This window comes from Podarcis gaigeae, assembly GCF_964106915.1.
Source record: "Podarcis gaigeae genome assembly, chromosome: Z".
In the NCBI taxonomy this organism is placed as follows: domain Eukaryota; kingdom Metazoa; phylum Chordata; class Lepidosauria; order Squamata; family Lacertidae; genus Podarcis; species Podarcis gaigeae.
Window position 1 is genome coordinate 42,761,046 of NC_139691.1, and position 10,619 is coordinate 42,771,664.

General features: G+C 45.1%; 2 long non-coding RNA genes across 11 annotated transcripts in view; one reads left to right on the plus strand and one right to left on the minus strand.

Moving 5' to 3' along the window:
* The window catches only part of LOC310837027, a 244,651-nt gene that overhangs the window by 190,091 nt on the left and 43,941 nt on the right, over positions 1-10,619 (plus strand). The gene's annotated exons all lie outside the window — the stretch shown is intronic.
* The window catches only part of LOC310837025, a 155,292-nt gene that overhangs the window by 139,486 nt on the left and 5,187 nt on the right, over positions 1-10,619 (minus strand). For 2 of the 9 annotated variants that reach the window (XR_014560328.1, XR_014560332.1), the window contains exons 1-2: positions 10,471-10,612; positions 8,377-8,448 (exon numbers count right to left, since the gene is read on the minus strand). This is a non-coding gene — a long non-coding RNA (uncharacterized lncRNA). Of the gene's footprint in view, positions 1-1,774; positions 2,134-3,142; positions 3,358-3,628; positions 4,878-8,376; positions 8,452-10,470; positions 10,613-10,619 lie in introns of those variants that run through there. The other 7 variants (XR_014560330.1, XR_014560331.1, XR_014560333.1 and 4 more) reach the window with 6 other exon arrangements.

Here is a 10,619-nt window from a genome sequence, read left to right on the forward strand (position 1 = left end):
CAGGGGTCCCTTTACCTTTACCCCAGGGATGCTCACCCAGCATCTTCATTATTCACCTTTAGGTGCGAGGCAAAAACATTCCTCTGCAACTAGGCCTTTGGCTGATTAACATCCTGCATCCTTTTAAATGTTTTTGTGGGAGGGGGTATTGTTTTGTTTTTGTTCTTGCCTTTATTATGTATTTTGTGTTTTTATCTAGTATTTTTATGCTGTGAACCACCATGAGATCATCAGATAAAGGATGGTATACAAATTAAACAAACAAACAAACAAACAAACAAACAACTAATGCTGTGCTGCCTCTAGGTAGACACCAAAAGGGGAAAGATTTCATTGCTTGCTTAGTAAGTATCTCCATCATAAAAGGAAGAAACAAATGCCAAGAGTTTGAGACAAACAAGGCCAGATCCATAAACAAGGCCTTCACATAGTCAGGATTGCTGCACTAAATTAAAAAAAGAACTATCCTACACAGCACTGTGTTCTACCAGAATACAACCAGGAAGAACCAGGAAGAACACAAACAGGCAGCCCTCTCCTGTTATTTGTCCCCAAAATCATGTATTCAGAGGTACACTGCCTGTGAACATGGAAGTTTTATGTTAATTATCAAAGCTAACATAGCAAGCTTCTTGCAGCTCTCTTCCCAGAAATCCCCATTCTTAAATCCCATTCGTTACCGCTACAGTATCTCATCTTCACTCTTTGTTCTCCTCCAATAGTGCCAGCGTTGCCAAACACACAACCAGACCATTACTCTTTCCATCCCTCCTTCAGTTCCTTCAGTCTCGTTCAGTATCTTATTTTATTAGATTTATATACCGTATTTTCCGCTCTATAGGACGCACCCGACCATAGGACGCACCTTGTTTTAGAGGGGGAGAACAAGAAAAAAAATAATTCTCCCCCTCTCTGCTCAGCGCCCCTTCAGCGAAGCGGCAGAAGAAACGGAGCCCCTTCCATTTCTCCTGCCGCTTCACTGAAGGGGTGCTGTGCAGGGAGTGCAGAGAGCTATCGCTGCTCACTGACCCCTCTCACTCTCCAGGTTCAGTGAAGGCAACCCGAAGCCTCAGGAGCACGGCGGGACTTCCCGCTGGGCTCCGGAGGCCTGGGGTTCCTTTCGACCTGCTCTTTGGGGCTGGCAGGGGAGGGGGAGTGCTGCTCTAAGACCGTCAGCCTCAAAGACCAGGTCAGGGAGCAGCGTAAAGGCTGCACGCCGCCTTCCTGCTCCCCCCCCCGAGCTTGTGGGGCTGGCGGTGGGGGAAAGTACTCCTTTCCCCACTGCCGGCCTCAAAGACCAGGTTGGGGAGCAGCACAAAGGCTGTGCGCCGCCTTCCCGCTGCCCCCCAAGCTTATGGGGCTGGCAGTGGGGGGAAGCGCTGCTTTGCCCCACCGCCAGCCTCAAAGATCCCTGAAGTCTTCGGAGAGCAACCCAAAGGAAAAATATGAAGAACAGAAGTTTTGACAAATGTACTATCAAAAACGCGTGAGGCAAACGGTGGAAGTCTTTTAAAAATATTTTAATTAAGATAGATAAGGATATGATGAAAATACATAATTGAACATAAATATAGATTGGAAATGGCTGTGAATACGTATCTACTTTTAAAATTCTCATTCTTGATCTTATTCTTTATCTTCTTCTTTTCTTTATCTTCTTCTTTTCTTTTATATTTTACCTTTCATTTCTTGTCTTTATTGTGAATATTGTTTTGTAGAGGTGTAAATAATTGTAAATATCAGAAGAGGTAAAATGTTTTCTAATTTTCTATTGGTTACATGTATTTTCCTTTTTTCCTATATTTTTATTTTTTTCTAATTTGTACTCAATAAAATTAATAATAAATAAATAAATAAAGCTCATCATGTGTCCATCTCCTCGTCCCATTTGGCGGCGTCAGGCAACTTCATGTTTTGTCACATGAAATCAAGGAACAAGGAGGCCTGCAGTAACCGGCCCAGCCTCTGGAAGTGCCGTGTATGGTAGGAGAGACTCCACAGCTGCTTTGATCCCTTCGTATTGCAAGAGGCTCTCTGGCGTCTCATGCTTGAGGAGGGTTTCCACCACTGCCTGAGCCTCGAGGTAGTTCCGCCAGTTTGTGTTCCACGTGATGGGAAACGTCAACACAGCCTCTGGAAGAAGGGGTTTGGGGAAGACACGTCAGGAAGGAGTGCAAGTTGCAGGCAGCGTGGCCACCTTGAACCAACACACCTTTCTTGCGAAGCGTGGCCAGGTCTGGGCATACATCTGACCCGCGCCTTTCTTCAAGGCAGGGAAGCAGATCCAACACCCCTCCCCACCTAGGAGAAACAATTAATGATGGGAGGGGTGACTGGGTTTATTCCAGACTACATGGCTTGCAGGAATGGGTTTTATAATATTTATAAAAGTACAACAACAATATGCATTATCTTTGCTCTAGTATTACAGAGCTGATGGAGCTAATTTGAGGCTGTGTACACACCATACATTAAAAGCATTATCGCTTCTCCCCTGTAAGAATCCTGGGAACTGTTGTAGCACCCTTTACAAACTGCAATTCCCACGATTCTTTGGGAGAAATGTGCTTTTAATGCCTGTTTTTCCTGCAGCAGGCATGCTCAGCTACCCCTCTGGAAGCTCAATCCCACAGAAAGCTGTGACGGCCACCAACTTGGATGCTTTTATGCGGGAAGGGCTATCAATGGCCACTAGGCACGATGGCTATGCTCTACCTCCACAGTCAGCGACAGTAACGTTTGTGAATAGTAGTTGCTGGAAGATGCAGGAAGGGAATACAGAATGCTCGTTTCCACAGGCCTCTGGTTGGCCACTGTGAGAACAGGATGCTGGACTAGACAGGCCAATCCAGCAGGCACTTCTGATGTCCTTACGTGGCTCAAGGGTAGAGATTGTAAGAAGGCATCTTCCAAAGCAATCCCACCCCACAAATAGCTTTGGAGCCTTCTTGCCTCTAGCCTAGCCCTCACCCCTTTTCCTGTTCCCGCTGGCCACACCTGCTTGCCACGCCTGCGGGCTCTCTTTCCAGCCAACGGTGCCAATGACAGATCTTAAAAACTTGGGGTCGGTGAGATCTGGCAATCGCATCACCTTGCGCCTGCTGGACCTCTTGAGCGGAGCGGGTTGTGTCTTGCTCCTCGTGAAGTAGGGTGAAGTGTGAGGAGTGTTGCAAGCCGGTGTAGAGGCAGAAGGTCTGGCCGAGATGGTAGAGCACGGCTTCTCTGTCAGGGGCTTCTTCCTAAACCAGTGGAACACCAGTATCATACGCCTCTTAGATGGGTTGGACATGCTGAAGAAGGTGCTGGAGGCCCAAAGACCAGGGTGACTTCAAAGCGGAGGATGCAGCAGGCAGTTCTCTATCAATGGTGCAAAATCCAAGCAAATGTTAGCTCCAGTCCTGTTAAATTGATCCAGCAATTATGAATGTTAAATAACGGATTAATTCCTCAGGCAGTATGAAAAGACTTTCTGTGGCTTTTGAATAGATGGGAGCCCCCAACTACTGCCACTGTTGACAGCCTGTTGCCCCTTCACTCTGCTTGAATGGGTTACGTCACAATGGTTCCTTCATTAGGTGTTTGTGAGCATGAAAATATTGTTGGGAGTTTTAGCAATGAAGGCTCAGGAATAACATACTTTTTGAAAGTCTGAACATTTCCTCTTTTTTTATTTAACAAAATTTATATACCACTTTTATAATTTATATACAAATTATTAGGAGAGTAAGTTAAAAATATACTGTAGTTTATTCACTTATAGGCTAGTTTACACACTTTATTCCTTCTTATGCTTCTATCCCACCTTTCCTCCACAGAGCATACACACTTCAGCCTCCACCTTCTCCATTTTATCCTGACTGCCATATTGTGAGCAAGGGCCATAGCTCAGTGGTAGAACAACTGCTTAGCATGCAAAAGGCATCAGGTTCAGTCCCCAGCATCTCCTGGTGGGACTGGGAGCGCTCCCTCTGCGCTTCGGAGGCTTCACGTTGCTATCGCTGAAGCCAAGGAGCCTGTATTCGCTCCATACGACACACACACATTTCCCCTTAATTTTTGGAGGGGGAAAAGTGTGTCCTATAGAGCAAAAAATACGGTACTACCCTTCATCACAAGATCTCAAGGCACTTCACAAGATAAAAATATAAAGTAAAAGCATAAATAAATAGTTAAAACGAAAACAACACAATAATGACACACGCACCGCAAAAACATTTAAAAGGCTGTAGAATGTTAATCAGCCAATGCCAGGTTGAAGAGGCACCTCAAGATATATAATGAAGACACCAGACAAATCTCCCTTACACCAGAATGAAACAGATTAAAAAACCTCAAAGCTATCCAAATTCAAGCTCATGTCCTTGGATTATGGACTCTAGAATATTCTTTAAGGACTTCCTGACTTTCCACAGAGGACTGTAGGGCAATGAATAGGCAGGTTTAGTCCTAACAACTAGGGAAACAGACCTGCAAGTATTCAGTGTATTCAGAAGCCAACATGAACTGCCTGTAGTTTTTTCAGCATGCACTGAGGTGAAATTTGTAGCATTAATCTCTGGCTATCTCTGGACTGTTATCCTCCCTAATTATCCATTGCCTTTGTGCAGCTAGTTTCCAATTAGAAATGAAACGTTCTCTCTTCATCAACTACAAATTCTGGAGTCTGAATCAGAATAAGTTGATTCAAGACACTGAGGGGTAGCATGAGACTCTTAATCTCAGGATAGTGGGTTCAAGCCTCACATTGGAGAAAAGATTCCTGCATTGCAGGAGTGTTGGACTAGATGACTCTCATGGTCACTTCCAACTCTACAGTTCTATGATTCCATGAAGTACTGAAGCCAACGGTGGGGAACATCAAATTGCAATGGGCTTCACTTGAAAAAAGAAAGGTACAATTTACAGGGAGCATGGAAATACTAACTCTCAGTTAGTACCCTTGCCTTGCAAGGGTAAAATAATTTAAAATGCAGAATGAACATTCCATTCACAGCAGGTATCTAAAAGTCTTTTTTTAAAAAAGCAGTAATGAGAAGACATGATCAGTACTTTTGAGGTCACCATCTTTGACTGTGGATACAGAGGACTTAATCTTTATCCTACCTATCTTTAAAAATGTTTTCAGCTAGCAGCTACAGAGGACGTTCTCAGTTGCTTCTGGAAGAGGACATAATAATGAGTAGAGGAAGGAGAGCTCATGGTAATGAGTTCTTCTTCCTGCGCAGATTACCTCAGCATGAAGCCAAGGATAAAAGAAAAAGTGGTGCTGAAGGCTACAGTTATTTCTCAATCAGCGAATTTGCAAAATCTTATGACTTTCCTGCATCTTATTTCTCAATCAGCAAATGTGCAAAATCTGATTACTTTCCCGCATCTTTCCAAAAGCCGAAGGACAATTATGAATATCTGAGGTATATATCTTTAAAAGCAACCTGCAGTGTCACCCCAAAGAAGCCCTTTCTTTCAGCAGTTTGAACCCCAGTGCTACAAATGGGCATCATGGTACCCTCCAAATGTTGTGGCGCAGGTTTATGAGAATTGTAGTCCACAGCACCTGGAGGGCACCACTTTGCCTACCTCTGTTGTCCTGTACTGTTGAAAAAAAAAATCCAAATTAATTTAATTTTTTAAAGACAAATAGCTTTTCCTGCTCTCACCTGAATTCCCGCTGCATCTCTAATAGTGTGAGTCAGGGCTTTTGCCAACTTAGGCAAGGCAAGAGAGACAGAATTCTTCTTTCCTTTAGTTAAATTAAATACTACTGGCTTCAAAGAAACCTTTGGAAGATGTGAACACACAAAAAAGTCTGTCACTCGCTCACTCCATTTCCCTTTACCTAATACAGCTGTTTTACCCAGGAACTTTTACTGAGACACAACATTCCTAACCGCATCCCTACTCTTAAAACTCTCTGCGTTATACTACTGATGAACAATCTCAAAATTACACTATAAATTAAGGTTACAAATAAGCAGTGATTGTTAAAGGATTATTTTGTTGCTTTCTGTAAATGAAAATGCATTTTCCAGCTTCAGATACAACAACGTACCAAGACTACTTATAAAATCAGACTTATGCAATAGTATAGTTCTGAATAACTTGACGGTTTTGATTTTTGATATCTTGGCGTATCTTCCTGGATATTTAATCAGGAAAAAAACAAGTACTGAGTAGAATCAACAAAAACGTATCTTCCATTCCTGTGTTGCAGGGGGTTAGACTAGATGACCTTTGGGTTCATTCCAATTCCACAATTCTATGTTTCTATGATCCTATTCATATCAGAGTTGAGACTTGATAAATATTAAATAGGCATTGTCATAGCAAATTATGTAAGCAAAAACTCAATTTCTTCCTTTTTAACACATCATATGTAGATAGAATCAGGTAACATTTAAGATACGCAGATACTGACTATATCACAAATCTATGCACATTCAAATCCACAAAATAAACAGATAGCTTCTGTAACTACTAGAACTTCATATTGACTTGTCTTACATGGCTATTGTAAAGATTGCTGTGGACCCTGAAGAAGAACAGATTTAAAATTTAAGCCCTGGCATAATGCAGAGGGTCTTACTTTCACTCAGGGCTGACAAGGTGAGGCAACTTGGACCCACAGGGGCCTTTAATGAATGTACTGCCCACTGCTGCTGCCGTGGTGGCAGCAACAGCTGTTTCGTGCTCCTTGGAGGCTGGATCTGGTCCCCCATGCCACATCTACAGTGGTCTCTTGGTGACTAGGAGGCACTGCTGGTCTCCTCCACCCTTGCCCCCAATGTAGATCTTTGTCCCCCTGAAATATACTCAGAGTCGCAAAGTGATTTCATGCTCTTTATTCAGCTCATAGTGGTGAGGAGGAATGAATGAATGTCCCCTCAAAGTATCTGCTTTATATACATTATTTACACAATGGGCTGCACATGGTTGGCTAATTCTGGAATTCTTCTGTAAGCCTATCAGGTTGTGGGTTCACTTCTATCTGGAGCCTGATTGGGTGGTTCCTGTCAACCAATCATACTGCTGCATTGTTCTAGGACCAATCAGACTGCTGCATTTTGGATCCTATTGTTCTAGGACCAATCAGACTGCTGCAGTTTGGATCCTATTCAACTCAGTACATAACACCCCTCCCCTCTAAGTTCCAGTCCTGCCTGGGAGGTCGCATTCATAGTCCTCAAGGTATGCCGGCGGCCTACATGTGCGTTGCGGCCTGGGGTGTTCCTTGGTCCGGGGTTCAGGTTCTGGCTCGTGTTCCAAGGATGCTAGCTGTGATGGGGCGGTTTGGTCTGGCGCAACCAGCTCGCTCAGTCGTGGTTCTTGTTCCGGTGTCCTTTCGGCCTCGCGGGTCCTCTCTGTATTTACTGATTCTGCCTCTCCTGCTGGCCCCTCCTGCTCTATGGGCCTCACTGCCCCACTGTTCCCTTGGGACTCCTCTGACCTGTTTTTCTCTGACCTCCTGGTTTTCTCCCGGGAATCGTCGCCGTATCTGGTCACAGTGGCGGCGCCAGCATTGCCCCCCATCCGTTAGCACCTCGTACGACACGGGGCCAGTGACCCTGGTGACTGTGGCGGGTACCCATGCTGCGCCTGTCCCAAAATTCTTAGCATACACTGGGTCCTGGGCTTCAAAGGTCCAGGGGTTCCTCCCTTCCCCCACCATTACCTCATACTGAGCTCTATCGGGGTGAAGGCGGTCCAATCTGATTGCAAGGCACCGACCTGTTAGTAGTTCAGCGGGGCTCTGGCCAGTCATTGAGCTGGGGGTGCTGTGCTGTGCTAGAAGGAATGTGGCAAGGCGGTACTCCCAATCCCCTTGCGTCACGCGGCGAAGGGTGTCCTTGGTGGTCCACACCATGCGTTCTGCTTGGCCATTGGTGGCAGGGTGGTTGCCATTCTGAGTTCCTTGTGTCCCGGAGCTGAAGCCTGGAAACACGATGCGAGGCAGCGGTGCGGCAGGTGGTGGTGCTGTGTGTGGCAGTCAGCTCAGCGGGATCCCACCTTCGTCGCCAGTGAAATATACTCGCAAAGTGATTTCATGCTCTTTATGCAGCTCATTGTGGTGAGGAGGAATGAATGAATGTCCCCTCAAAGCATCTGCTTTATATACATTATTTACACAATGGGCTGCACATGGTTGGCTAATTCTGGAATTCTATTGTAAGTCTATCAGGTTGTGGATTCACTTCTATCTGGAGCCTGATTGGGTGGTTCCTGCCAACCAATCATACTGCTGCATTGTTCTAGGACCAATCAGACTGCTGCATTTTGGATCCTATTGTTCTAGGACCAATCAGACTGCTGCAGTTTGGATCCTATTCAACTCAGTACATAACACCCCCCCCCTTGCCCCCAATGTAGATCTTCACTTACCCCTTCTTGCCTGGCAGCAGGAAGACGCCATTTTGTGGTTTCCCTCGGGTGACAAAATCTCTTGGGCCAGTCCTGCTTTGGACACATGGCACACAACAGTTTGGTCAATTGCAATAACAAAAGAATTAACTAATCAAATGAAAGTTACTCAAGGCAAGTCAGCTCACTTTTCCTTTTACAGTATGGTTACCAGATTTTTTTTGGGGGGGGGGGAGCTGAGTAGCAACAGGGAGTCAGTAGTGGGGATAGCGAGGCAAAAGCATACATTCATATTGTATAAAGGTGCAAAGCCCTTCTTTCGCACCCTGTGAAACATAAATGCAGTTTTTTTAAAAACTGGGCAACAGAGCGCTGCCTGCCCGTGACACCCAAGCCTTCCCTGATCTCCTGCCCCCTTCCTCCTTTGTTTTGACTGATCAGGGGAGCCTCAGGAGTCACACGGGCAGGCAGCGCGCTGCTGCCCAGTTTTTTAAAGAAACTTTGCACATTTATGTTTCACAGGGTGCAAAAAAAGGTCTTTGCACCTTGCCTGGCAGAGAAACCATGCGCCTTTCACCCCTCCTGGGCAATACCCGCCCGCCTGTGACTCCCAAGCCTCCCCCAATCTGTCAAAACAAAGGGGGAAGGGGGCAAGAGATCTGTACCACCGGACGTCCCTAGTTCCCCTTCAGCAGTGGCAGAGGCAGCAAGCAGCTCCTGAAGCCAGCCAGAGCCAACTGCGCTACCAGGCTGGCTCCGGCTGCTGAGGCTGCCACTGCCACTGCCATGTTTCTCGGGGACAGATTTGCAAATCTGTGGACATTCCAGGGATGGAATTTGTCCAGGTACAGATTTGCAAATCCCGGGACTGTCCCTGGGAACCAGGAACGTCTGGTAACCCTATTTTACAGCACTTGGTAACCGTTTCTAGACTAGGTGAAAACAAAAGACCACAAAAGATCACCATCACACTCTCATTTAAGCTTCTAGAATGGTTTCTTGAATTAAGCCAATACAGATATATGGAACATTCATAACTTTTATTCTTGTAGCATGTTGTGTCGACTAATATGTTGTAATGTTGTTTGTTGGTTGTATAATTCTGTTGACCTAAAAATGAATAAAAACATGTATGGTATATAAAAAACAAAAGTCCTGGCTGGATCAAGCCCTTGGCCCATCTAGTCCAGCATTCGGTTCACAGTGGCTGCCAAGGTGCCTATAGGAAACCCACAAGCAGAACCTGAATGCAATAGTCAGCGCTTTTCCGGCTTGTGATTACTAGCCATTGGTATTCAGAGGCATATTGTCTCCATCAGTGGAGGCAGCCATTGTGGCTAGTAGCCTTATCTTCCATGAATTTTTCTAATCCCCTTGTCAAATCCATCACTACATCTTGTGGTAGTGAATTTCAAAGTTAATTTTCAATGTGTTGTGGAAAGTACTTTGCTTTGTCTGCCCTCTTATCTGATCACTAGAAATATATATCTACAAACACACACAATTACCATATTCACCATTGGCCAAACCTCCATATTTCTCATGCTGGTTGGGTGTTGCCATTTAGCACTCTTACACAGCTCCTCAGCTTATCCAAGTGAAGGGTTGTTACTTCATCCTGGCCATAAAATGATCAGTCTGGTGATCATGGACTTACATTGGGGTGCTGGGCTTGGTGGAGAGGATTAAATCTGCCCAACCTGGTGCAATATTTGCCACCAAGATCTGTGGGGTCTTATCTTATTGGGTGCAGAAAAAAAATCCTGGGAGCCTGGGAGTGCCAGGGGTTATTCATTCCTACATTATATAAATAATAATAATAATAATAATAATAATAATAATAATAATAAAAAATAAATAAATAAATAAAAACTTTATCACTAATCGTTATAAGAGAGAACTCTACAACTAGGTCACATTTCAGCAACTTGCACTATGTCTAGATGAGATATATGACAGTGAAATAAACCCACACACTGTTTAAAATCCGTATCCCTCTGGAAGGGGGTTGCCATTCTGTGGATGCACGACCTGACTCTCGCAGCGCGACGGCCGTCTGAAGAGATAACTACACGGCAGGGAATGAAGACGACAAAATCTCTCAACCTGGCCTACCTCGCAGGGCAGTTGTGAGGACAGACGTAGAGGGGGAATACGCCTTCGCACGCCGCCATGGCCGATTAAAGCGAAGCGAAGCTGCTAAATAAAACTCTTCCCTGCAGGCGCTGCTCGCCATTTCCTCTGAGGCGAAGCGGCAGGGGAAA